This window comes from Vicugna pacos, unplaced genomic scaffold, assembly GCF_048564905.1.
Source record: "Vicugna pacos unplaced genomic scaffold, VicPac4 scaffold_19, whole genome shotgun sequence".
Taxonomy (NCBI): domain Eukaryota; kingdom Metazoa; phylum Chordata; class Mammalia; order Artiodactyla; family Camelidae; genus Vicugna; species Vicugna pacos.
The window spans coordinates 65,880,789-65,908,273 of NW_027328740.1; the positions used below are offsets into that span (position 1 = coordinate 65,880,789).

Sequence of the window (27,485 nt, forward strand, 5' to 3'; positions counted from 1 at the left end):
AAGCAAATTCAGCTTACTCCAACTATTATTATCCCTATCTCATAGGTAAGTTTTAAAGTCAAGGTATGAGATCTCTAGCTTTTGTCTCTTTATAAGCCGGCGTACACATTATATATGTGAGATATTTCTATAGCTAAAAAAAAAAAAAACCAAAAACAAAGTCAAAGAGCTCTGCTTAATTGATGTAAAAACTAAGAGGTTACAATTTAAGTATTTTTAAAATAAAAACTGACCAAATTTACCTTAAGGTTCACGTGAACTGGAAAATATTCAATATTAAGATAATATTTGTTATTAAGTTTTGTTTAAGTATGTTCTAATTAATATAGACATCTTTAAAGTCATCAATATTAAGTATAATACATTTACTGTACCTAGGTTTAATGAAAGTCAAATAAGATCCTGTTACATTCATTGCAGATTTGTCAAAAAAAATATTAATATGGTGTGGTAAAATTTTAAGTAAATTTAATGCAAATGAGATGAGAACTTTGGGTAAATTCTTTCAAATACATTTTTAAAATGTATGCATAAGATAATCTCTAAATCTTTGGTATCTTTAAATTCTAGAGTTGTGCTAAATTAAGTTAAATGATAGGATTTTATTAAATAGCTATGCCATTTTCAGATAAAATAAGATTGAAATATGAATTACATAACATTTAACTTCCTCTTACAGAGAAACTAAAGGTGTTTAGAAGTATTAATAAATGGTTGGTGCCACACTGAAATAGTCTCTATTATTAAGGGAAAGATCTCATTATCCTAGGAAAGTAAGATAAATCTGTAAGGGAAGATACAAGGAATGGAATTATATTTTGTTAATGAAAAATAGTGACATTGTACTGAAGCTGGTTACTTCTGAATGGAAGAGAAAATAAGGGACACACTAATATGAATATAGAAAGCTGTGGAAGGCTTGTGGAAGAGGAAACCTGAGGAAAGGGTTTTGTACGTGGTCAAAATTGGCTAAGTTTAGAATCAACTTGGTCAATGTATATGAATCTCAGAGGTAAGCTGGTACAAGAATAGAATTGGTTTTCTCGCTGTTAAGAGGACGAAATTTTCTTAAAATGATAATCCACCCTCAGAAACAAATTGTAAAACTTCTTATACCACTTAACTGATCTGTTCTGCCTTTACCTTTGACGAATTATCTTGTTAATGAATAAGTACTACTTTACAGTGATCTATATGTTTATCTGACCAAGTGTTCGAAATCTTTCAAAATCTCCCCAAATATCAATTTTTAATTAAAGTTCTTTTAATCTCCAGTTAAGTTTGGGATGCTACAGAGGGCTCCTGAAACATCCCAAAGAGAGATTTTAAACTAGTAAATTTCATTTGGCATGTTAAATAACATGGTATTGTCAAATGAATAATAAATCTTCCTAGGTTATATTGTATGAGAAAATATTAATATAGATATTACAGAAATTTTATGGACTCCCTAAAATTCTGGTATATCTGAAATGTTACCAGTCATAATTCTGGTTATTGTGACCAGGTTACACTACCAATTATAGTGTAATGGTGTTTTACCATGCTTTTAAATCTTTTGTCATTTATAGACAGTTAATTGTTTTCTTCTGATGATTTTGCAAAATGCTTGCTCTTCAAGAAGATTTACTGGTTTCTAATAAACTTCAAACTATACCACTGAACTAAACTGGGGAAGAAATTTTAAAGGTCTAAAGAAAACTTTGATTAAAAGAATTAGTTACATGGGACTGAGTAAACTGATGAATATGGTTATAATTTTTGATTTTGTCTGAAATACTACTCGCTTTAAACCTGTTTCCCAGACATAAAGAATCTCTTCTCCTTAAGCTAGTTATGATTCACAGCAATTTGATAAATTATACCTATGTAAGCAGCCTTGGAACAGTTTTATATTTTCTATCTGATCCCTCAAGAGACTAAAGGTCCCCAGTGGCTCTATCAGACAAATTAGGAAGATCATCTCCTAACAGATATAGGAATCTCAATGCATTTTAAGGATTTTAACGAGAAAATAATTTACCTAAATCTGTACGGCAGAAATCCATGTCAAGCCCTTGAAGTGGCTTTCCTGGCCTTAGAAAACCTTATTAACATTCTACCCTGAGACTCCTTATTTAAAGTTCCAACACAGCCAATTTAAAAAGGCCTATATGATCAAATAATCAGAATTAACTTGTAAACAAATAAATCTTTATTTGGCTATATTTGAGAAAAATGAGGGTAACTTTATAGAGAAAAAAGTTTATATTTTAGTGGATATTAAATTCTAGTTTTGTTAATTGAAGTCTTTATTTAGTAAGACACTTCCCAGATCATTCCTTTCTGTTACGTGAAATTGCTGAAAAGTTTAATTGAATTATTAAAAGGATACCCTAGCTTTGTTTCTGAACCTCAGTAATCTAACTTTGGGTAAAGTTCCAATGCCCCATGACCTACAGCCAGGGGATTATACATCCTGGAACAGGCATGACTTAAAGAACTGTCTCCAACCTGAATGGAAGGACCCTTTATCAGGTATGCTTAACTAGACCATACACACCAAAGCTGAAGGAAACGGACTTTCAGATTCATTTCCTATAAGAAACATTCCCTGCAGTGCAATGGCTTATAGAGCACTGCTCACCTTAAAACAATGCCCAACTGGAGAAAAAGCTACCATGTCAGGATGAGAAGACGACATCTGAGGTAGACAGCTAACCCAAGACATTGGACCAGGCCTGTATACTAATTACCTTGACAATTTCTCCAACCTTTGATTATGAACTACACCAATTGTTAAGTTTATGGTAAATTAAATATGTCTATTACTTCTGTGTTACCTTGGTGGGTTTCCCTACTCCAGGTGTCTAACTAGATTGCCCTGAGAAACGTTATTCTAAAAAGAAATTATAGTTCTATTTAGGCCACTGTTCATCTTACATGGTGGGAGACCTGGCCAATTAATAACTTCCCTGAGCCTGATCATAAATATGAACTTCCTCATAAGATCATTCAGACTCAATCAGAAACACAAGCAAAATTTTAACCCAAAATATAACTTCTCGAGTATTAAATTCTTACTCGTGACTTCATTAATGTTACTAGCTGTATTACTTATATACTGTCTATTTTATAAAATTGTTGTCTCTTACATTTCCCAATGCGTAACTAGGCCTACAAGATTGATGATGGCTAAGCATCTTGAAGAAATAGATTAAACTTAGAACCCTGCATAAAATAAATTTAATAGTGTGATTCTAGGTATGGGAATGAGCAACGAAGGGCAAACATTTCCTGGATCAATATAGACTAGTAAGACAGGCGATCCAGAGAACTTTCAGTATCAACAGGGCCTGAAAAAAAAACCAAACACCTTGAATGGCAGCTCCGAAGATTCTTCACCTGAACTAGGAATGAGCCATCCTAGCACCGTGGGACAAAATTGGTCATGAAATGTCTCTCAAAATATTGGTCGAATTTAGGACTATGGGGGAGCACTGTGAATGAAAATACTGCAACCATGTCTGTAAACAAAGAATGCTGAAACCAAGTCATCAGCGGCTGCTGCCACCCCCAGCGAGGACAGGATTGCAGCCCAGCCTCTCAGCCACTCACAGTGGTGCCCTCTGAGCGGACTCAAATAAGAAACAACAGGATACTGGCCCTAGACAGCTAGGTGCTTGTCAAATGTGTGGATTCAAAGACCCAAATGATTGCTTTATCCCATACATGGATAAGCACTAAACACTTGAACTTGAGATACCTGGCTTTCTTTAGATAACAAGCAATCTTTTATTGTTCCAACTACCTGGTCTTTGTTGTAAAGCTCCTATGTAATCCTAGCTTCTCCCCTACTCTTGGGAGCAGTCCCTCAGAGTGATCTGAGAGGCGGTCATCCTGGCTCGAGTCCTCCCGACAAATAAAACATAACTCTTAAATTTTAGGCTGCATGTTTATTTCAATCAAGTCCCAGAACAGACACAAATCGTCAATTCTGTAAAGGGACACACTGGATCAGGAACCAAAAGCGTGTATTAGTCACGAAAATCTACGGCTCCCTCTTTCTTCCTGTCATTATACAATCCCACCAGAACTCATTATTTTGCTGTCTGCCCATCTGGGAACAAAACTCAGACAAGAGTCAACTCAGCAGAGTGCCCTGCTGGGGAGAACACCCCCGCAGAAGCAGGGCTGGCTGCCTGCCCTCCCTCACGCTCTGCTGACCCCTAGTGTCCACCGAGGGGACTAGGCCAACAGAGCTGTTCCCAACAGCTGCAAAGCCTCACATATTAAATAAAAACATTTTATTTTATACGACATATTACTTATATACCAATCTCTGAAAACAGCTTTGCCAGAAGCCCAAATCTTCAGCATTAATCTGCAAAGACAATTCCGGCCCCCAAGGGAAAACAAGTCTTAAGACGATGCTAAGGCCTCCAAAGACCTCTCCACGACCATCAGCCAAACTGCCTGTAGGTCTGCTGCTGCAGGCGGCTGCATGTCTGTTTTTAAAGCAACTCCTTTTGCCCTCGGGTGCTACAGTTTCCTTCTATGCCCTCCCATCTCAGGGTAAGAGCAGCCGCTGCAGAACCTTGCAGGGCAGCACTGACAGGACAGGACACAGAGGATCAGAGCTGAACTAAGCCTTCTGATGACACGAGCTTGTCACTGTGTCATCTTTAGAGATGAAGATGTATATAGAGAGAGGTGGGGTGATATTGCTCAAAGTCACACAGATAATAAGTGACAAAGTCTATAACTCTGCTCCTCCCTCCAGCGTGACGCCCCAGCTGGGACGCCCACAGAGTTCTCTCGTGCCTGCCTGAACAGTCCTTTATTGTCACTCATGACTCACCACAGGGTCTGTCCCTAGCCTGCCTTTTCAGCATCTTTTCCCTCCAGTCTCTTAGAAACAAGGCTGCTCGGGCCACTGTATGACTTCCGTCTCCCAGAAACCTCTGTTCTCTGGCTGGTCTTGCCTGTGCATCCGGCCTCCTGCTCAGAGGCTCTTCCCCCCTGCAGGAGGACGTTTCTACTCTCTGCAGGGACACCCCTTCAGGGGAGCCCTCTTCTCGCCATCAGCACGGCAGGTGTCCCAGGCCACATCCCGACCTGCCCCATTAGGACTGGGGGTGCCCAGGTCTGCTAGTCAGACCAGCAGACTCAGAGCCAGGGATTATGCCCGGGTCACCCTGAAAACCTACTGCCCGCCTCACAGCCCCCAGCCAGCAGGTCACCTGGAAGTCACAGTAGGTGCCCCACCCAATCCAGAAGCCTCTTCATTTGCCAGCACCGCTGATGACTGGTCTCCAATCTTTGGTCATTTTCGCACAAAACAGCACCACCTACAGTAAAGCGGGTGGTTTTCGCTTCTGCGCACCATCCTTACTGGAAATGTTATGGGAAACCAAAAGGCCTTTTTCTCAACACTTTTCTGATGACACCCTCCCACCCACAATACTCTCATGCTCAAGAGCTTTGGATCCACGTGATTTTGTTTCCCTTACGCTAAGTGGCTCAAAACACTGCGGGATTCTTTCTCTTTTGAGGGTATTTGTACTCAGTTTCTCGCCTTTAATCTGTTTTTGTCTCTCTCTTCAGTATCCCTAGCAGTTGCCACCTCTTACTCCCTTCAGCAGCCTCCCTCCCAACATCTAGTCTAGGAAATCAGCTGTGATGAGGGGCCCGGGGGCAGTCACAGAAGATGCAACTAAGACAGAGAGGCTACATAATTTGCCGAAGAAATCAGCTTCAACCCCCAACAGTGTGTGTCACGTCTCTGTTTAATTCTTATGCTAAGAAAGTTAACGTTTTGTAGATTATCTTTATAAACAGATGAAGTATGAAAATACATACAATGACACACATCAACTCTAAGATGTTCACTAACTCCACTATTTTGTTTCTATTAAAAAATTAAGAATTCCTGCAGTCAATATAGCAAATTGTTACTGGGTTTTAAATCCAGAATATAGATGGGTTAAGTGTGTCATTACTCATACTTATTTGTATGTTCACAAGACAAAAAGATTTGAAAGTCTCTCTCCCCCCCCCGACTCACTACGGGCTCTCACCTGAGCTCCAATACCACACATCTAACAGCCTTTCACTTTACCCACAGCTGAAATCATCAGATTTCCCCCAGAACTCCCGCTGCAGCTTTCCCTCCTCAGAGCATAGCAGGACCATCATTTACCTCATTAATCCACCCAGAAACCTGGGCCTTACTCCATCCTACCTTCACAGACAGCATTCATCCTTTCCTTTTTACCAACTAAACATGCCTTCAATCTGTTCGCTTTTACCCACTGACCGTCCCACCGCTCAAGAGGAAGCCACCAACACTGCCCACCTGGACTCACGAGTCTCCAAAGTGGCCCCTCAGCCGCTCTCCCCTACTTGAGACAAATGGGATTGTGTCACTCCCAACCTTTTTGGACACTTTTCAAACCCACTGTTCTTAGAAGAAACTCCAATTTCTTCACCTGGTGAAGGTCTTTGCAATCAAACTGTCAGCTCAGGGAGGGCAGGACCCGCCGTCTCCCCTCGGCCCCACCCTCTGGCAGCGCATCATCTTGGGATGACCTGCTGAGCTACACCAGCCTGTGTTCTAAACCTGGTCTTGAGTTCTTAGGAAACTGCTACACTTATCCATACAAATCCAAGGTAGATTAGAAAGATTTTAGTTGTTGAGCAAGACTATTGATTTGGGGATTTTGCACTAGCAACCTGCAAGGACATGTTCTAATGATTCTGTCTTCTTACAACAACACCCAGATTTAAGTAGTATTTGTGGAATGTCTTCAGAGTAAAAGGGACTGTACTTTTACAGACTTTATGTTTTATAACATGAACAACCCGGACAGGGTCACAAATGGAACCGCTTCACAAGTGACAGAAGACAGGTGAGAGGCATATAGCAACAGGTCACAAAGAAGGTAAAAGTAAAGTTGTTTCTCCAACCCCCGAAAAATTTCCTCCAAGAACCGAAAACTCTCAATTTTGAAAGTAAAATACTATCATATAAAGAAATAAAATAAATAATCCTCTTCATCAGGGTGTTAAGATCTGACTGCAGAGTTTTCAGCAGGCCATACTGAATCCTAGCACAGAAAAATCTGATGGACTAGTGGTGAGTAAGTTCCAGGAAAACGGCAGCAATTCCTCCACTTGTAAGAGGACACACACTCACTTGTCGAAGGTGATTGTAAACCACATGCTGAAGAAATTCAGAAGATTCAGGCACCGTTTCTAGATGGTGATGACACGGAAGGACGGCTTGGATGCATGCTTCTAACTGAGTCACCGGCATTCTTACACTGCAGGGGGAAAAGGAGGCCCTCAGCCAAGAGCAGAGATTTTCCTGTCATGCCTCCCAGGCCATGCCTCGGAGACTCAGTGTCCTGTATCCGTCCGGCCCCAGGCAAGGACCCGCAGCATGGCCCACCCAAGCAGGAGGGGCACTGTGCTTGAGAAAGCCCATCCCAGATGGGAGCAAGAGTGGCTGGTGGGGTTGTGTGAACCTATAAATGCTCATAGAAATACACCTGCATACATTCAAGTGATAAAATTAAGGGTAGCAGGCTATTTAACAAAATTTCAATTGTCAGTTTTAATGTTACCATTCCTTTCCTCTTGTCCCCTGCACTCTGAGACAGGCTTAGGCTCTCTCACACCTGCAGCTCTGATGCAATAGTTGTGAAGTTATTTTACTTTGCTGCAAGTGTTTTCACTACCCGTGTCGCTGTGACTGTCGTCTCTTAACACAGTCAGATGTCTTCCTAGATATCTCCATGAGTTCCTTGCTCCTGCTTCTCAGATCCTGAGATAAAGAACCGGTGAAGGCACATGACTAGAAAAGGCACTGTGGACTTGACCAAAGTCCTCAGTGACCCCCTAGGTGAGTGCTGCCCTTACCTTCGATTCTCAAGGTTCTGCCCAGGGTGACATCCAGACAGGAGAGAGTCTTGGGCCCATTTAAAAGCTGTGTGGCTTGGGTGCGGGAAAAAGTGCAGCAGCTGGTTCCGTAGCCGGGCCCCTCCCCACCTCTGCTCCTCTCTTACCCGAGGCCCCGCTGCCAAGCCCTCAGGCTCCCTGACCTTCTGTCCTTCTCTTCTACTTTACTCCAAGCCCTTTTCCTCTTCCTGTATTCCCTGATTATCCCCAGCTGGAGTGATTTTTCCATCACAGTATCTGAAAAATTTTTCTGCAGCTGAAAAAGAGGTCTGAAGAGGTCAATGCACGTATGCTGGTTCCTGAAGAGATCCCCTGTTTAGGGGCACTCTCACCAACAGTCACGGGACATCAGACATGTTGCAGGGTCGGCCACCCTCAACAAGAGTTTGCTGTGACACCAAGGAATGCACAGCATCCCTGTCACAAAGGTGTATTTGACACACTCATCCGTTATTAAGAAGCAAAAATAAAAAAAATTTGCTCATGATTCTTACTAAAATTATTTATGAGGTAGAAAAAGAGACTGCAATACAAAAGAACAAATTTGACTCCATGTTAGATGTGTTCAATTATTTTTAAACCTGTACCCTGTTTTCTAGGCTCAGACTTGATATCTCTGCACCTTTTGTAAAAGAAAGTTGCCTTTAGCATGAAATATCCAGGATAGCCTATTGTCCGGGCTCTGATCTTTAAGGATGTTAGCTCTTCTACACTTATGTAGAGATGGCAAGTTGCAAAATAGAGAATAACCTTTGTTTTATTTTGGAGGGTTTACGGGGGCACCATAATTTGACCGACATGGACAGCTGCAAGTACAAAGGATTACAAGGAGAAACAATTTGTACAGCAAGAAGTTTGCAACAACCAACCACATCCCCAGTGCTTTTTAGTATAAAAGGAGACTGAATTCTGACTTGGGGTAGAGAGTTCTCCTGGATATCAGTATGCCATTTTCTGGGTCTGCCAGCTTTTCAAATAAAGTCACTATTCCTTACTCCAACATCTCATCTCCCGTTTATTGGCCTGTCATGCAGCAAGCAGAACGAGTTTGGACTTGGTAACAAAATGACTGCATTAGAGGTAGTATGTCTCCACTGTTTCCTCATTTCCAGTATGTCACAGCCTATCAATTTTATATGCTGTTTAACAACACAACCAAAATACCTATTATACGGAATTGATTCCACGGAAATAAAATTATTTCTACTCCTTCAAAACTTTTTTCTTTTCTATTTTATTTTGTTTTGCTTATTGAAAAGAAAAGTCAAATCATTTATTTCACGTATTTTTTATAGCTACATATTGTAAATACTACAAAGATATTTAAATTGCAATAAAAATTGTCCGTATATTAGTATAAAGATATATACACAATCAATGCAGATTAGGAAAGGAGTGGATATTTACTGAATATCCACTGCACATCCAGTCTTTTACAAGCATATCCTGGAATATAAGCTCTGTTATTCATGGGCCCCCCACCCCCATTCTCACTGCCAAGACCCTTAGTAATCAACTACCAAGGCATAAGCATAGAACCACGCGATCATTATTTTAGGTATAAATGAGGGAATTAGCTCATTCAATTCTAGAACAGAAACCTTAAAATAAATACTGAACTTATTTACAGATAAAGAAAATTGGACACAAAGAAGTACAGCTTCTCCCCCAAGTCACAAAGATAATAACTAGTAAAGGCAAGATATGAACTCATCTGCCTGATTCTAAAAACTAAGGTAGAAATCCCATTCGACTGTGGAGGGTCCAGCAGCACAGCCTATCACCCTATCTTTGTTCAGATCTAGCTTTAGACAACCTGAGACAGCACACCATTCCTATGGAACTCGAGGGCAAATGATAACAAAAAGGATTTTATATTCAGTAGTTACTTAGGTCTCATGTATATAAAGTGTCAGCAGGTCAACAGAAAACTCTGGGAAATATGAGTGGGTCCAGAGTTTTTGCTGATAAGAAACTCAATCTATCAGGACAGAGTGACCTTCCCATGAGAGGTCTCATGAACATAAACTAAAGGCAGTTGAGCAATGAAAAGTAGCAAGACCATGGAACTCAAGAAACAACGATCCCTGCCATCCCCTTCCCAGTTGCCTCCTCACCCTTGTGGACAAGATGGCAGAAGACCCAGGTTCTTGTCCAACTTACACCATCATGGACTCTCACCCATAAAATGTTACGACTCTATGCTGCCTTAAGCCTTTTCCAACTCAAATATGATGACACCAATATCTCAGCAGGATGTCTATGTCTCCACTTTCTCTCTTCTATTAGGAGACTATATCTATGTCCAAAAAGCAGAAATCCAATTAAAAGCACCATGCACAAAGCCTGGTGAAAGTCTACGTAACAGACTTTGTCCTCACGCTCAGTGAATGAAAACTCAGAAAAAGTGGTCCTTCTCCCTCTGCAAGTGGGAGGTAGCCTGATTGTGTGTTTGTGTGTGTGTGTGCGTGCGTGCACGCATGTGTGTGTGTAAATCAAATACAATGTATTCTGGGATGTGTACAGATTTTTTTATGTTACTCTCATTTCATGAGGATAAGACAACCTTTAAAGTAATTTGAATCTAGTGTTCTGAGAGAGTCTCAGGCTGTTTTGGTGGAGGAGGGGAAAGGGGAAAGTAAAGGAGGAAAGAAGTAAATGAAGCAAAGGAGTAAGAATACTGCTAAGGAAAGGCAAGACATTAATTTTGTTCCTACTTGCATCACACACAAATTAGGGACCAGCTTTCCCCCATGTCTTGTCAAGTACTGAGTTGTAGAAGAAGAGGCGACAGCCCATTTCTCACTGAGCTTGTGACTGTACGTGGCATCTTATAGACACAAATCATTTACCCTGATCAAACACTCTAGCAGCAGGCCGTAATTCTCCTATTTTGAGAGACAGGAAAACAAGAATTGAAAGAGGGTATATAACTTGACAAAAGTCAGAGCACCAGTAAACTAAAGAGGATGAATTCAAACTCAGATCTGAATGCAGAGTCTGACCTTCCCACTCCCAGGGCTCGAAAATCCTTAACACACAGGCTCCCCAGCTCCTCTGCATTGATCCTGGCACCAAGCATTTCCCATGGCGATGGTCTCCAGTTCACACAGACACAGCGTTCTGTGCAGTCAATAACCTCCAATCGACCTTGATAATCTACCTGCCACGCCCACCAGTCTTCACCATACAGGCAGGAAAGCTGGCTTTCAAGTGCATCCAAAGCCATCCCTGGTCTGACCTGGGCTCTTCAGCGGCTTTTCCAGTGTAAAGACAGCCATGAAAGTGCTCACAGTTTGTACATGAGCCACACTACCTCTCTCCATTTGTCTCACCACCTATACTACTTAGCTATGACCATTTTGAGAATCTTACAAATTTTTAAAAACAGAAAAGAAAGGATTCTGTAACAAGTACTTAATACTTACAATTTTAAATGAGAAGTTACAAAGTGAGTATTCACAAACCGAATCTGCCTTCCTAGGTGTCAGTTTTAACAGTTAAAAAACATAAGAGCAAAAAATTCTCACTTACAAAATTAACAAAAACATTAACAATAATCTGGAATAAACTCAAAAACAATGCCCATGTTGTACATGCAGAAAGTACAGGAATGTACTGAGGGGTGAAGTAAGAGGTGTGAATGTAGAGACATCAACATATTGTATGGAGGAAAGCAGTTTTGTAAAGATGTACGTTCTCCTAAAGATAATTCAAAACTTACTAAATAATCCCATGACAACGCTTATCTGTTTTTTTTTAACTAGAAAAAAGTAGTTTAGAATTCTTCAGGAATAATAAAGTCATAATACTAGCCAAGAAAATTAGGGATGGAAAAAAAATTAAAAAATATTGGGCTGTCAGATATTAAATAAGTTTTTACAATATGTAAGATATGGTGCTGGAGTAAGAACGTAAGATTGACAGAAATTAACCGTGATCTCAAAAAGAGACTCTAGTGTACATAAGTATTTTTTACAGGTGGGATTTCAAATCAAAGAGCAAAGTATGAATTCAATAATTGTCTTTGGACAATCAGAGAATCCCCTGGAAAAAATCAAATTCTATTCCTGTCATATTGACCACAAGAAAAATTACAGATAGTGATGTAAATGTTAGAAAGTATCAATAACAGCAAATACAACCCTTTGTTCATATTAATTCAACTTCTCCTCAGTATAACATGTACTATTATCATCTCCATCTTAGAGATTAAAAAAACCTATATAAGAGCTTTATACCATTATAAGAAAGTATTTCTAAGAATAATATCAAGGATAAAACCCAAAAAGAAGACAATTACAATCTTAAGATTATTTTGGGCCACAACAAAAATAAATCTACGGAACAAAATGAAAGGCAAGAAATGACAAGATAAAGCTCTGTGATACATGTTGATGAAGACATGGGGTTAATGTTCATAACATACAAAGAGCTGTCACAAAGCAACAAGACGATTCCCCACTTAAATGTGTGCAAAGGACAAAAGGGATCATTCACTTTTTAAAAGTCAAATGGCTAATGAGTGAAAAATGCTCAATACATCACTGGTCATCAAGTGCAAACTAAAACAATGAAAAAGCACTTTTGCTCATCATATTGGCAAATATTTTTAAAAGATATTCTAGCTAGTGTCCATCTTTGAGACAACAAACTGTGAGCGATCTTTTTGGAGGACGGCATGTCAATGGATATGTAAACTCTGAAAAACGTTTGTACACACAGACTGAACTACACTTTTAGGAATCGTTTCATTTAGAAAAAAATCAGTTCAAAAAGATGTACTCATCAGAGCATTTACACAGCACTGTTTACAATGGTGGGAAGAAAAGCTGATGTGAAATCATATCCAGCGATAGAGAATTGGTTACATAAGTTATTCTACATCTTTTCATTCCCCACTGGAGAAGGAATTCCTAGAGTCAATTGAAAGGGCCTGTGATGCATGTAATTGTCACATCCAGGGACTAAATTTCCAGAAACTTTAACTAAAGGAATACTTTCACAAGATCACAAGAATGTTTGTACAAGAAAGATACCAGTCAAACACCCTTTCTGACAGTGGAAGATGGAGAAAACTTAAGTGTCCACCATCAAGACAATGATGCGGTAAATCACGGCGAGCTTTGGGCACTAAAGTTCCGGTGTTTCGGCGTGGTCCAAGGCCTTGTCCACAGTACTCTCCCACGAAAGGTGTCCTTGCACAAGAGACCAAACTTGCACATCAGGAGACCCCTCCACTCTGTCTGAAAGGACCGGGTGAGTCTGGAGGGGGAGGACGTCTATGAAATACCCCTGAGTGAATAAAGCGAGCTGCAGAAAACATATAGTATGGTCTTATTTTTCAATAAAGCATATATATACACACACATATACATAGATTTCTCATATACGTGTATGTATGTATGTGTATATATATATGACATTGTCATAAAGGTCATGAAATATATTCACCACATTGTCAGCAGTTTTTACTCTCAGGAAAAAAGGGGAAGGGATGCTGGGGCCTTTCGGTACCACCACAGTTCTGTTTTCAGTATTTCAGTTACGTATACTTGGAATTTAAAAGTTTATTTAGTCCGAAGTAAAATGGACGATGCCTCCACAAGACAGAATGCTATACTGGTCATTAAAAATCATGCCATGGGAGACAGAATATTGTAGAAAAACGTGTAATAAGCCGAATGGAAAATGGAGGTCTCCACACAGTTAACAGGCACACAGTGCTTGCTCGTTTTTATGACAGAGGTAATACACACTGATGAAAAGAACAGAAAAAAGATATTAAAGTGTTAATTATAATCTCTGAGTAGTGGAACTAGGATAGACACTTTTGACCCTTTTTTCAGACTTTTATATTAAATACACATTATTTTTCATCTGAAAAAAGCATTTTTAGAAGTCTAGTACCACACATAGAAAAAAATACACGAGTACTTACAGAAACAAATAACTAGGAGACACCGTAGCAACGTCACACATTGTAGAACGGGCGATCCTGAATAACACCACACAGTTACATAAGGACCCACAAAGTGAGAGCACCTGCTGTAACAGAGCGTGGCCCCCTTCTATTTGTCAGTTGTGTCTTCAGGGCTGAGGCAGTTCTCAGCACGGCCAGTGTCAGTGCTGGTGTCTGGATGGATGCCACTGGGGGTGAGGGCACCTGCAAGCCGAGAGGAAGAACAGAAATCATCCTCTGCTTTTTCTGTCTTGTTTCTTTGTTACTTTTAAAGAGAAGCGTAAATAAGATAAACTGAATCTTCCCTACTGAAATTTCAGTAATGAAACCGTTTTTAAAGTGTTCACAACTTATATTCTGCCTATAACTGTCTTTTCAACAAAGCATCATATTTATTAAATGTTAATTAACTCAGTTAACTAACTACCTGTTGAAACCTATTAAAGAACATGAAATGCACTATGTAAAACTACCACGCCTGTGACTACCTTATTTGTCTTGACGGCAGTGCAGTCAGCCCCCATCATCCCGTGGCCCTGAGCTCCTGATGCTGGAAAGAGATCACACTGCCGCCTCAGATGGAGAGAAAAGGTGAAAGCATTTTCTGAAATCTACAGCACTGATAAAACATGACTGACAAATCCCAGGTTCCTTTGACGCTATCATTTTCTGTTTCTGGCCAACACCCGTCAATGAGCAGAGCCATGGGACTCACGTGGGAAGCAATTTTGGAGAAATTTCCAGGAATAGAATGTAACCAACTATACATAGAACTCTGAAAAAGAAAAGATGCAATACTCTGATTTTGGAAGACACCCAAAATATTCTCCTAAACATTAGTAGCTGGAAAGGCTGGGCTTCTCCTAAGCCACTTATTTATTTCACAGCCAGTGAGCATCTCCCACAAATCCTGCTTCACTGTGTATGCTGGGAGCCTCAGGCACACTGCTGCTATCGATCTTATCAGTCACAAGGCAGAGGAGTGTTTCTCACTCCTGCAACCCTCACACAGGCTCACCTCCTAACCTCACTGTCTGAACTTGACCCCATTTTCTCACCTGTTTATTTGGTATCTGTTCTTCTGTAAGCTGCCTGAAATGCTATTTGGAACAAGTCAGAAGAATGAGTGGGTAGATAAATGGACAGATGGACAACTGAGAGATTGGAAGACAAACAGAGAGACTCCAAGAAAAGGGGAACAAAGAAAATTTCCTATGCAAAACCCTCTTCTAGTCAGGGAAGGAAACCACCACGGAGAAGTGTGAAGAGGCAGGTAGCTTAGGACTGTTTCCTGGATTCCATGAAAAGTCACACCAAGAGATGAGAGGGTAGAACTATAAATAATAAAAGAAAAAGAACATGCATGCTTGAAAAATATATCTACACTATGTACTTTCTAAAGAATAGATTCAAATTAGCACGGCCCAATAACACAATCCTTGGGTATTTACAGAAGTGAGAACCCCATCTCCAAACCACAAGGCATCCCTTCGGAGCACTGAGAGTCTACACGGGGCGGTCATAAAGCCGTCACCGCAAAAGCTATGCGATCCTGCACTTACGAGGAACGAGCAGCTGTGCTCGGGCTGCCCACGCGCTTCATTTACACCCCACAGCACCTCTACAGGTGGGGGACGCCTAGGGAGCCCAGTCTCTGCAGGACAGAAAACCAGTCCTGGAGAGGCTAAGCCGACGTACCAGTTCTCCATCTCACATGACTGGTCACTCCAGAGCAGGACTTGAACTCGGACCCACGTTTTTAACCACAGTACTACCGAGCTTTATGTGCTTTTTATGTGTATAATACATTTGTTTCTGGCATGAAAGTGTATTTAATAAATGATTGGTTGTCTTGTCTATCTCATTAGCACAAAATCTTTATACTGTTGAATTGTACTCTTTTCCCCTGGAGAAAGGAACTGAAAGAGTGGTGGTCAGAATGAGGTGGGGCTCCATTCTTTATCTGTTACCTCATCTCATCCAAGTCCCCAAACAGGGAGAAGGAGCAAATGTTCTCTTCATCTTTTAAAGAGAGAGCTCCACTGATGGTGACTTACTCAACCCCAAAACCAAGTCTGGGGGAAGGGCACATGCAGTAACGAGCAGTATCACCTGTAGGAAGGTGAAAAGAGCTCAGGGGATGGCTCAGGGTTCAGCCTAATTTAATTTCAATCGATAAAAGAATAACACAATCTAAAAATACTAGCATGCAATGGATTTGCTCTTTCTTGATATCTAGCAAGTTTCCACAGCCCACATGTAACATTATCGTGAAATAGTGAAAGGTAGAGTCCACAGACAAGGAAAATCAATGCCACAGGCAGGCTGAAACCCAGGCTGGAGGAAAGGAAGATAAAGTGCATAGTTAAGAAGAGGGGAAAGTCTGGGAAAAAGAAATCATCACAAGGACTCTCAAGCATCATCCAACAATCATAAAATCATTCATTCAAGACAGAGTTATTTAGGCCCTATTTTGTGCAAGATTTTACAGCGGGCAAAGAAAGACCGCAGCATAAATGGTGTCAGCAAGTGGCGGGGCTATAATACAATTCGAATCCCGGTACCTTGCACACTTGTCCTTAGTATAAATGCAAAAAAATAAAGTAAAATAATACTATGTAAACTCTACGCAATCTTGAAAAAAAATAAATAAGACCTAAATAGCTGGACAGACACACCACGCAGATTCCTGGATCAGATGACAGCGCTCTTGGGATGGCAGTGCTCCCCAGAGCGATCCGTATACCCAACGTGTTCTCGATCACAATCCCAGCGGGCTCCTCTGCAGTAACTGACTAGCTGCTGCTACAATTCATATGGGAATTCGAGGGTCTCAGTAATCAAAACGTACTTGAAAAAGAAGAACAAAGTGAGAGGACTTGTAATTCTCAATTTCAAACCTTACAACTGTATCTCCAGGTGAGATTAGGGGCCATTTTTAAGTTATTACTGTGTTTATCCTTATTTTCTAAATTCTGTACAATGAATATACCTGTTAGAATAAGAAAAATAAAAAGTAAGGTATCTTTTAAAACATGCACACCGATTCATTCATTGGGAAGAAAATTATTTTAACTATAAAGAGGTAAACAAATATCTAGTGAACAAGGACAACTTAAAAACAAGTGTGCATTTACAATTTTCATAAATTGAAAACTGAAAAGCACAAACACATCAAGTTTCTAGGGAGACCGGTGAAATACATTAACAGTTATTTTCAAAAATTCTAATTGAACAATGAAAACTCAAAGGGAAAATCCTGATTGACAGCCAACTGCAAACACGTGGATAGCAAAGGCCTAGAAATCACAGCTTCTTTAAATCTGCTACTAACTCAATAGGAGAGGAAATTCCTCACTGAGGGGACAGTGGAATCCCTCTCATAAGACAGGATACACAGTACAAACGGCACAAGATACGGGGGTGATTTTCTTAGAAGAATTCTAAAGTTACAAAATTGCCAAAAAACTATATAAACACTGACAGACAGATTAAAACACACAGTCATGTATATTACATATAAACATATGAAGTCTGCTCCCATGTTGCATAGGAATACAATCATATTTGTTCAATAATGGGCACTGATTAATTTATCCCAGGTAGAATATTTCAACTAAAACAAATAATCAATATAACACTCATTTTGTCAAATCTACTTGATAAGTTACTCTGCTATGTAACCATAATGTGTCTAAGATATATCTAAAATCAGTGAAAAAGATCTTTGTATGGTATTTGAATTCTTCTCAAAATTCCAAGCTTAATTTTAAAATAGATCTGAGCAGTATTTCTATATTATCTTTTCCCTTGTGAAATGAACAACAGAGTCTGCTGCCAAAATTCTGTCCTACAATGATTCATGAGCACCGTATCCTCACAAAACTGCTAGACAGCAAGGCACGATCCAGACACTGTGACCAAACAAATGAAACACAAGGAAGACAGTGACCCTATTCTGGAGGGCTTATATTATGTGCCAACACAGGGGTTTATATTTGATTGGTTTGATTGGGTAGCAAAATAAAATCAATCAAGTACTTTCTTCTTTGAGCATTCTGTAAGTCATGACTGTTTTTAGTTTCATGAGCAGGAAAGACTTAAGCATGACTTGATTAGGTCAACTAGCAACAATCATCACTGGAGAGTGAGTAATAAAGAAGTTAACTGACAGCAATGCTTCTGCCTACATGAGACCTAAAATAAATCTACACTGATATCTGAAAGGAAAATGAGGAGATGAGGTCCCCAATGAGAAAACAAACTAACAAGGAATCAAAAAAGAAAGACGTTTTCATTAACGATTCCAGGCAGTAGTGGAGCATGGTGGTGAAGAGCACAGATGCTGGGGACAAACATGAAGGTCTGAACTCCCACAGCACTGGGTAGCTGTGACACTTATATGTCAGTGAAATTCTCCGCATCTCAGTCTCCTATCCATAGACTGGGGACAACAACAGCACCCGTCTCCTAGAACGGTCCTACGAATTAAGTTATTTTATATATACAAGTTTAAATAAAATACTTCAGATTTTAAGTAATACCCCAAAAACACAAAGAACAAAGAAAACAGAGATAATTTGGAGTTCATCAAAATTTAGAACTTTGCTTCAAAGGGCACCATCCAGAAAGTGAAAAAACAACAGAGAGGAGAAAATTTTTTCAAATCATTTATCTGATTAAGAATTTGTATCTCCAAATTAAAAGAAAAACAAACCTACAACTCAACAATGAAAAGGCAACTCAATTAAAAGAAGGATAAAGGATCCGAAAAGGTATTTTTCTAGGAAAATATACAAATGGCCAATAAGCACAATGAAACGATGTTCAATATCATTAGCTGTAATGAAAATCAAGTCAAAACCACTAGGAGAAACCGCTTCACACTCACTACAATGGGTTATAATCAAAAAAACTGTAAAAAGCACTAATGAGGACACAGAGGAAGCGGAGCGCGCAGCCCTTTCTGGTGAGGACGTAACACAGCGTGGCCACTTTGGAAAATGGCCTGGCACGTCCTCAGAGATTTGAACATTTGGTTTATGAAAGACCCAGCATTTCTGCTCTCTGGTCACACACGTAAGAGAAGTGAAAACAAATGTCCACATAAAAACTTCTAAAGAAATATTCACGGCGCCATTACTCATCACAGCCAAAAAGCAGAAACAACACAAATGACTATCACCTGATGAATGGGTAAACAGTGGGGCCCATGTATTCAGTAGAATATAATTCAGCAATAGCAAAGCATAGAGTACTGACCCAGGCCACAACGTGGACAAACATTGAACACGTTACTCAGTGTGAAAGAAGTCAGTCACAATAGACGGTTCCATTTACATGAAATGACTCATTTTACATGAAATGTCCAGCACAGGTAAATCCACAGAGAGAGAAGAGTGGCTGCCTGGGGCTGGGGGAAGATGGGGAAGTTGGGAATGACTGCTTGTGCATGCTTGGGCTTCCTGTTGGGAGATGAAAATGTTCTAAGATTGACTGGGATGCACAATTCTGGGCATAGAGTAAAAACCACTGGTGAATTGTATTAAAACTGTTAAGGACAAAAGCACCTCGGGCCAGTACCTTCAAATAGTAAATGTAAATTGCTAACTTTTATTAGAGGAAGAAGAAACTGCCCTCAGCATGAAAGCAGGAGATCAGCAAATGGGGGTTAACTGAAATTGGACAAGAGCATTTCATTTGAAACAGTTGCTGAGTGTACACGAAATATTCAGAAATAGGAAAATCAGCCTGACATCACGAAGAAGCATTCTGCTTCAAATGCAGATCAAGGATTCGGCAAGCCCAGCTGCTACAAATGACAGAGAAGAAACCTGGTTTTAAAAACAAGCACCAGAGCCAACCATGAGATGGTGGTGAGGAAAGCAGGCGGCCAGATATCTGGAAAAGTTTTCTACAAATAATTACTCCACTGAAAATTAAAAAAAAAAAAATGACAGTGATGCAATGCTGTGCTGGCCTCACGTGAATGGACATCCACCGGTGCTCGACAGTTCTGTAACCCCGAATGCGAGACTCAGGAGAATCAGCATGGCTCCTGGGAGTCCCCAAGTGACTGCCCACCAGCACGCTGACCACCATCACATCTGCCAGTGTTGTATTGTAGAGAAGAGATCAACTTCTAAAAAGCCCAGGATATGTTGACAAGGGAAGAAAAGATTGCGGTCAGTCCTGGGACAGAGGCCCTGAGAGCAGAGGCCAGAAGTCTGCAGGTGAACTGGAGTGGCCCTGGGGCAGGAAAGGACCACGGAGGAGCAGATCTTAATCCTCTACTCTCACTCCCTACGGTAGGAGAGATAAAGTCTGCATCCTTCTCACATGGAACTGTGGGTTCCGGCGGGCAGGAGTCTTACCTACAGGGAATGATTACTCAAGACTCTGTGAGAAAATTCGAGAAAGCGAGAGGTATTAGGGAGCCAACTCTACGAGCCTCTCAATTGCTCCCATTTTTATTGTGTATAATCAAAGGAAAAATTCATTAACAGCTCTGTGATAGTAAGCAGGAACTTGGGGAAAGAAGGGATGAGACAGAGATTGTTGAATCCACAATGAGTAAAAAGGCTTAGTGTATCTTTAGGGAAGTCATGGGGTGAGGGGAATAAGATACAGTTTTTAGATATGTGAATTACAAAGCAGACCACCAGACCAGCTGGGTCCTTGTTTTGGGGATAATAGACTATCTAACTGCACACTAACCCAGCGTTTATAGCTGAGGGCCAGGGTCATTGCTTTTCAATGAGCAGAGTGCTATATAAAACCTCAATTACGAAAGCAAAGCATTGTCTCTGCTTTTTAAGGAAAGGGGACAGGAGTGAGAATGCACAGGCACTTGCCTGCAAAGCAGATACTAAGCATATATTTTTCTTCTTAAATTTGACAGGCGGCTGGGGTCTGTTAAAATTTGTTAACATAATCATGGGCTCCCACATGGAACCATTATGGAGGACAACCTAGGGTGACAAATCCTGGCTCTGGGCCTTTTCCTGCCAACTTCAGCCACTCTAGCAGGGTCTAGTCACATCCCTGAATAACGATCCTACAGAACCACATGCACTCTTAACTCCTGGTGCTTGAAACTTAATTTTAGCTCTACACAACTTAAAGTAGAAAAGTTTCATAAGAAAAAGGTATTATATTCACTTTATATCTCATCATAGGACTGATTTTTCTGATTCCTCTAAGCTGCTTCTTCTTGGTAATGCACCTAATTCTGCAGGTGAATTCAGTACTTTCCTTTAGGCATAACTAGCCTGTTTGGTCTCGTTAACTTCTATTGGTCAAATACCGATACACTTCATTGATATCATTGTTCATCAATTTCAGCTGGGAGTAGAGGGAGTATCACTTTGTTCCTCAGCCAACCCTCAACTCTTTATCATCAGCAACTCAGGCCTCCGGAAAACAGAAAAAAAGCATTTGTTTCCCTTCTACACTTTCAAGAAACCCAACAGGATACATCAGCCTGGAGAAAGACTTCAACACAAATGTTAAAACAAAAATCTATAAACCTGAAGCAACTGCATCTCTGAATCATGACACACAATGACATGAGTGTATGGGTGTTAGGCACAAAGCATGCGGGAGCCTGACCACCTCATTTCTATTTTTCAAAGGAATGAAGGTTTTCCTATTTTTTATTATCACTCTGTCATTGTTTCTGATTAAGCCAAAAACTAGTTTATGAAATAATTAAGCACTGCAACAAAAGATTTTTGTTGTATCAATGACAGAAGGCATTCAGAGGGGTTAGGAAAACCCACCTCTCTAAAAAATGCAAAATTTCCTCCCCTGTGAAGAACACATATACAAAATGCAACAGAGAATTCAGACTCTTGTGGAGAGGAGCAAAAGCCACAGAAACAAAGCAAAGTCATTACTATGAGTCAATTCAAAATTCACTGGACAATCATGTTCAATGCATTCAATGAAATTTAAGGGCACACTGCAAACCATTCACTTAATGATCTGCAGGCTAGAGGAAGAATTTCTCTCTTTAACAGACAACAGTAATCAATAGGGTGCCCCACCAAACAAGGACCAAAGAACAATCAGGTTTTTAACAGTTCTGATAAATCAGCATGTTCTAAAGATCAAAATCCAGAAATTTTAAACATTCATTCACACCACAATGAAACAAGCACTTAAAAAAACGAAAAAACCCCAAAGAAACTAAGCACATAGATCATGTACCTGGATAAATGAGAACTTCATGCACTGCTGGAAGAAAGAACAGGCTATAGCCTTTTACTTGAAAAAAAAAAACTACATTTAAAGTTAAATGCTAAAATACATTTCATCATTCATGTTGCCTTGAAAAATCTGAGGCACTTGTCTCTAATCAGAAAAGCAATTCTATGTAATAGTATGTTACAATTCAGTGTCAGTTTGCTTTAGAAGAAAAGAGAAAAGAAAAGCTACTGTTTCTCATATCCTGCATAAAATGTGAAGTGCCTCCCTGCCTTTCTCCTCCCATTTTCTAAGCTCACGCTCCCCAACCCTTCTGAAACAAGTATGAGAATGACTTATTCCCACCAATATGCCAAATGACAAAAGAATATCAATCTATTTGTGTAAATATATGCCTACATCTTAAAGTAGAGGAGAAATATATCAGAAGTCTATATGGAACTTCTTTCTACCTTCCTGAAATCACACACACAAACGTTCACACAGACACAGACATATTCCCCCTGGATTACTGGGCACTTCACAAGCTTAGGACCTAAAACTTTTACAAGATAACTTTGTAGTTAGTTTAAAATACAAAACTGTCAGCTTTTGAAAGCCTAGATCATCTGCTAAACCATCCAAATATCAAAGAGACCCAATTAGCCTTCCCTGTAGAATATAATTTCCCATGATGGCAAAACAGACCATAAGAATTACTGGATCCAAGTCTCGTGTTTATCACTAGCTATGATCGTTCTTAAGCACATTAACAGATTCAGAATTGTATGTCCCAACAAAATTTATTCTTATTGAAATAGCATACGTGTTCAATTGTCTATACAGAGACTAGGTCCCATGATGGTGTTTAAGAGCTATTTTGTTTATTGCAATATTTATTTTTAAGTGCAGAGAAGGAGGGCGGGTGTTGCTCAGTTGAAGACCACCTGCTTAGCATGCACAATGTCCTGGCTTCAGTCCCCAGTACCTCCAAAAAAATAAATAAAAATAAGTGCATATTTAAAAATAAAAGTAAAGGTATAAAAAAATGCAGATTAAAATCACTGCAATCTAGGACCCACAATTACAATAAAAAACAAGTGTTTCTATCAAATATTGACTATATGCCAATCACAGACACAATCACAAATCACACCTGACAACCATCACGTGTGATTCTCAGCAACCCTACTAAGTAGACACGGATGAGGAACCCGGCGCTGCGGATGAGGAGACGGAGCTCGGAGGAGCCGGGGACGCTGACCGCCCTGCTCCCCGTGACACCGCGTCAGCCCAGGGCAAGCGCTGACAGAGCTGCACTGAGGGGACACCCAGCTGCATGGAACCTTGGGGCACTGACGGCTCCCAGAAAACACTAAAAATTGTTCAGTGAAAAACCAGCTCAAATATATTACACTGTGCCGCATCCTTTAAACAGGGAAAATGACTGAGACCTTTTTGATGCCTCCGTGTCCTTTCTGCCATCATCTGTTACTTGCCCTCACAGCACGACCAGTGATGAACTGGACCCCATACGAAGTGCACTCAGATGGCAAAGCTTTTAAAGCTGTTTTATGAAGTTTGTAAGACTCTGTCTATCCCTCACACGGGCGGTCAACCATCACTTCTCACCAGTGTGGACTTACCACCTTAAATCACTCCTTTCTGCTTTTTAAAATCCCTTCATCTAATCCAGACTTTTCAACAGCATAGTAGCAGCTCAACCACAGACACTGGACAGTTTTTCACCAAATGGATCCGGACAGCCCATCTGACTACCTGGAAGCCCTTTTGTTCTATTAAACCCACTTCCAGGTACTTCATCATTTTCTGATTGGTGGACTCGGCCTCTGACTGGCCTACTCAGAGAGCTCCCAACCTCACATCCGGGGGTGGGAGCGGGCCCTGCTGTTGGGGGAAATCAGTGAGGAAGGCAGAAATCCTCCAGCCAGGTCTACACGGCTAAATGTGCCACAACGTGCTCAGAAATTATACCGTCAGCACCCCTGGGCTCCGATGGAGTGGTTTCACATTAACCAAACTTATGACACACTGATGCAAGAAAACCAGAAACTTAACTTATTAATGTAACAGAAGACGTGAATCTATGAACCAGACTGAAATATTAGAGTTCAACCATGAGTACATTTTCTCCTCCATGGCCCAATCACGGGCAGGCAGTCACATGGCAAGCATGGATAGAAACAGAGCAGGAAGGGTTTCTAGATTAACTCAATGGACAAAATTTCTGTTATACGAACAGATCTACTGCCCAGAAGACAAGGAATGCCAATCACGGTGCACTATGCGTGGACAGTCGCCGAGACACGACTATGAGCACCTGTGTATCTCTCCTTTCCCTGTCCTTTCTGGGCTAACTGATGCACAGTGGTATAAAGATTCAGGGATGTCGATAACAATAAACACCCAAAGCCCATCTCTGGGAGTCTCAAAACAAGACAACCAGGGTTTAAATACCAGCTCTGCCACTTACTAGTTCTGTGATTTTGCCAACTTACTTACCCTCTGTGTGCCTCAATTTCCACACTGTAAAACTGGGATAACAATCAAACCTTCCTTACTTGCTTGTTGAGAAGATTGAAGGATTCATTTCTGTAAAATTCTCAGAAAAGAATGTAGCACATTTTGGGTGTTCAACAAATGTCAACTTAATATGAAAGTGATTTACAAGTCTCTTTTCTAATCATCTTATGTGTTTACTGGCTAGTCTAAGTCCTTAAAAAAAATCCTTATTTCTCCTTTTATAAACTCTTGGGTAGCACACTTCTCTTCCATCCCACCACCTGGTTAAACCGAGGGAGGGGATGCCTCCTAATCACTCCTCTGGGCCATGGAGAGTGCTTCTACCTTCACAACCCTGGCCCCTGGCCCACAATTAGCCCTCCTCACACTAACAGAGTGAGATGTGAGTCCGGGGAGACAAGCAGGGCGTTTGAAACCCTTCCTTTCACTCCAGTGTTGATCACCATTGGGAAGCACCTGGGATGCTCAGCTCCATGGCAGGTCAGACCTGTGCATGAAGGGGCAGGTCCCCTCAAGGGAAGGCTCGCTGTGGCCCAGAGCTACATGGGACAGTGTGAGTCTCCACTTCTGGGACACAATATCATGACACGCATTTTTCCACAGCCCTGAAGTTCATGGAGAACGTGGCTTCATCAGTAACAAAGAAGACATCTATCGCCTGTCTACTCTTTTGTGTCATCTCTCAGTTGGCTGCTGGAAACAACATGTGTATAAGTATTGCATCCCCTTAAGCCCCAACATATATGAAGTAACAAATAATTCTGTGGCTTAACGTTGGTTCAGGGCGACTGTGTAACAGTTCTTACTCTGCTGATGCTTAATTATGGGTTTAGGAACTATGGAACCTCCTCAAGTATCTCTCATCATAAAACCATCTTTTCTTATTTTCCTGTTTCTTAGTAATTGCCAAAGACTCTCAAATGATGGCTTCACACAAAACAGCAGCTAAAGTTTTTGAGCCCTCTTGACATACCCACTGTGGTAAACATTTTACATAATTTCTAATTCTCATAATTCTACGAAGCAGATACGAATGTCCCCATGTCACAGATGAGGGAAAAACTCAAAACGAACTGACTCAGGTTCACGTGGCTCAGTGGCAGCGCGTGCACGCAAACCCAAGTCAAATCACTACACCCCTTCGTATATGTACCAAATCTCCTACCACCAATTAACACACAGCGGCGGGGTCAATACTCAGGGAACTCAATACGCTTTTCAGCTTTAAGGTGCTCCAGAAGCCGCTTCTAGCTGTTTTATAAAATCCCGGCTCACTGGTTTCTAACACTGGAAGAAAAGTCCGATTTTGTCACTGTTTGCACAGCAAGTCTGAAATGTTCACAACGAGATGATAGAATAAAACTAAAATATAAGCAGAATAATTTTTCCAGGTAGACAGACATAATGGACATTGGGCTATTCTGAAGCATTAAGCAAAGAAAATAAAATAACGTTGTTTAAGCCTTCCTTTACAAACAGGAAAGTTAAGACTGTAAGAAGGTGCAGCAGCGCCACCTATGGGTAAAAAGACCTTCCAGGTTGCCGGGAAACATGCAGCACAAAAATTGCCTGTAGGATCAGAAACGGAAATCAGATAACGAAATGCTTATGTAGCACATACTGCACTTTACTTCGGGGGAAGGGAGGGGTATTCAGTATTTAATCTGATATTGATAGTACTCCTGAATATAAACAGAAGATATAGGCTCATGGCAACTCATCTTAGAAGAGGAAAGAATCCGGTCCAGCCACTTCATTTTACAGGAGTGGAAACTGAGACATGGGATCTGTCCCCCTGGCAATTGGCAGCAAAGCTCTCCTAGGCCTCATGTCTTGCACTGTAGCAAAAGCACTGTACTAGGCACTATATTCATAAAAGTCACGTTTGTATTTTTCCAACAGTAGGTTATCTAAGTATCTTGCAAAATACTTCTCAAAGAGCCAGGAAATCGTACAACCTTGTTGAAATACAAAAACATTTATTTACATAATAAAACAACATGAGCTTTATTCTCTCTATTAAAAAAGTGACATGTCAAATCAATGTTTTGATGTTTTAAACCTGTTAAGAGTGCAGAAAAACATCAAAATTTTCTTTAATCACAAAGAGAGAAGTTTATTCCCTGAAAATGATCAATGTGGATTTTACTTATCTTAATGGATCTGGTCAGAATCCCATGAATTTAAATGTCTGAGTGGATGGTTACACGGCAACATGAATTCTGAGTTGTAACAATACATATTCTGTGTAATTAATCTTCAAGGTCGTCTGCTTAAGGCAATTTACCTAGTCCCTGTCTCACTAGAATTATACAGATTTCATTAAAATTTCATACTGCCCTAAAAAGTAATAAATCCTTGTTACTTTATACCATATTCAAATATATCATATATATACATATTGAATATGCATCAGAAATAAGCGACACTCTTTAGTATTCAGAGTTGATCATTCTAAAATATCTGTCATTGTGACAGTACATTTTTATTAAGCACCTCTTCGGTTCTTTGTATACAAGGCATCTAACTCTCACAGTCAGACAAGGTAAACGATATTACTCAAATTTCACAAATGAGGAAATGTACTTAAGCCATGATAACAACTTACATATTCATCAACAGGAAAGAAAAGAGTCAAGATTTTACTTAGATTGCTCACTGACAATCTTTTCTTCCATATTAAGACTGCCGTGCAGGGCTGGGGCGGATATTGGCAGGAATCACGGTTAGGGAGTCACCTGAGAAGACTCCCCACTGCAAGCAGCTCAGCCACTTCTCCTCCCTCATCCTGTATTGTTAGAGCCATGTTTCTAGGTTACTCTTATTTCAAGTAATAGCACTTTACTGCACA

The 27,485-nt window shown here is 40.4% G+C and overlaps 1 protein-coding gene across 1 annotated transcript in view; it reads right to left on the reverse strand.

Moving 5' to 3' along the window:
• LOC140693132 (trafficking protein particle complex subunit 9-like) overlaps positions 1-14,476 on the reverse strand; it is a 92,140-nt gene extending 77,664 nt beyond the window's left edge. The window contains exon 1 of the transcript XR_012068827.1: positions 14,392-14,476. The gene's annotated coding sequence lies outside the window, so the exon portion shown is untranslated. The remainder of the gene's footprint in view (positions 1-14,391) is intronic.
• Between the last annotated feature and the right edge of the window lie 13,009 nt (positions 14,477-27,485).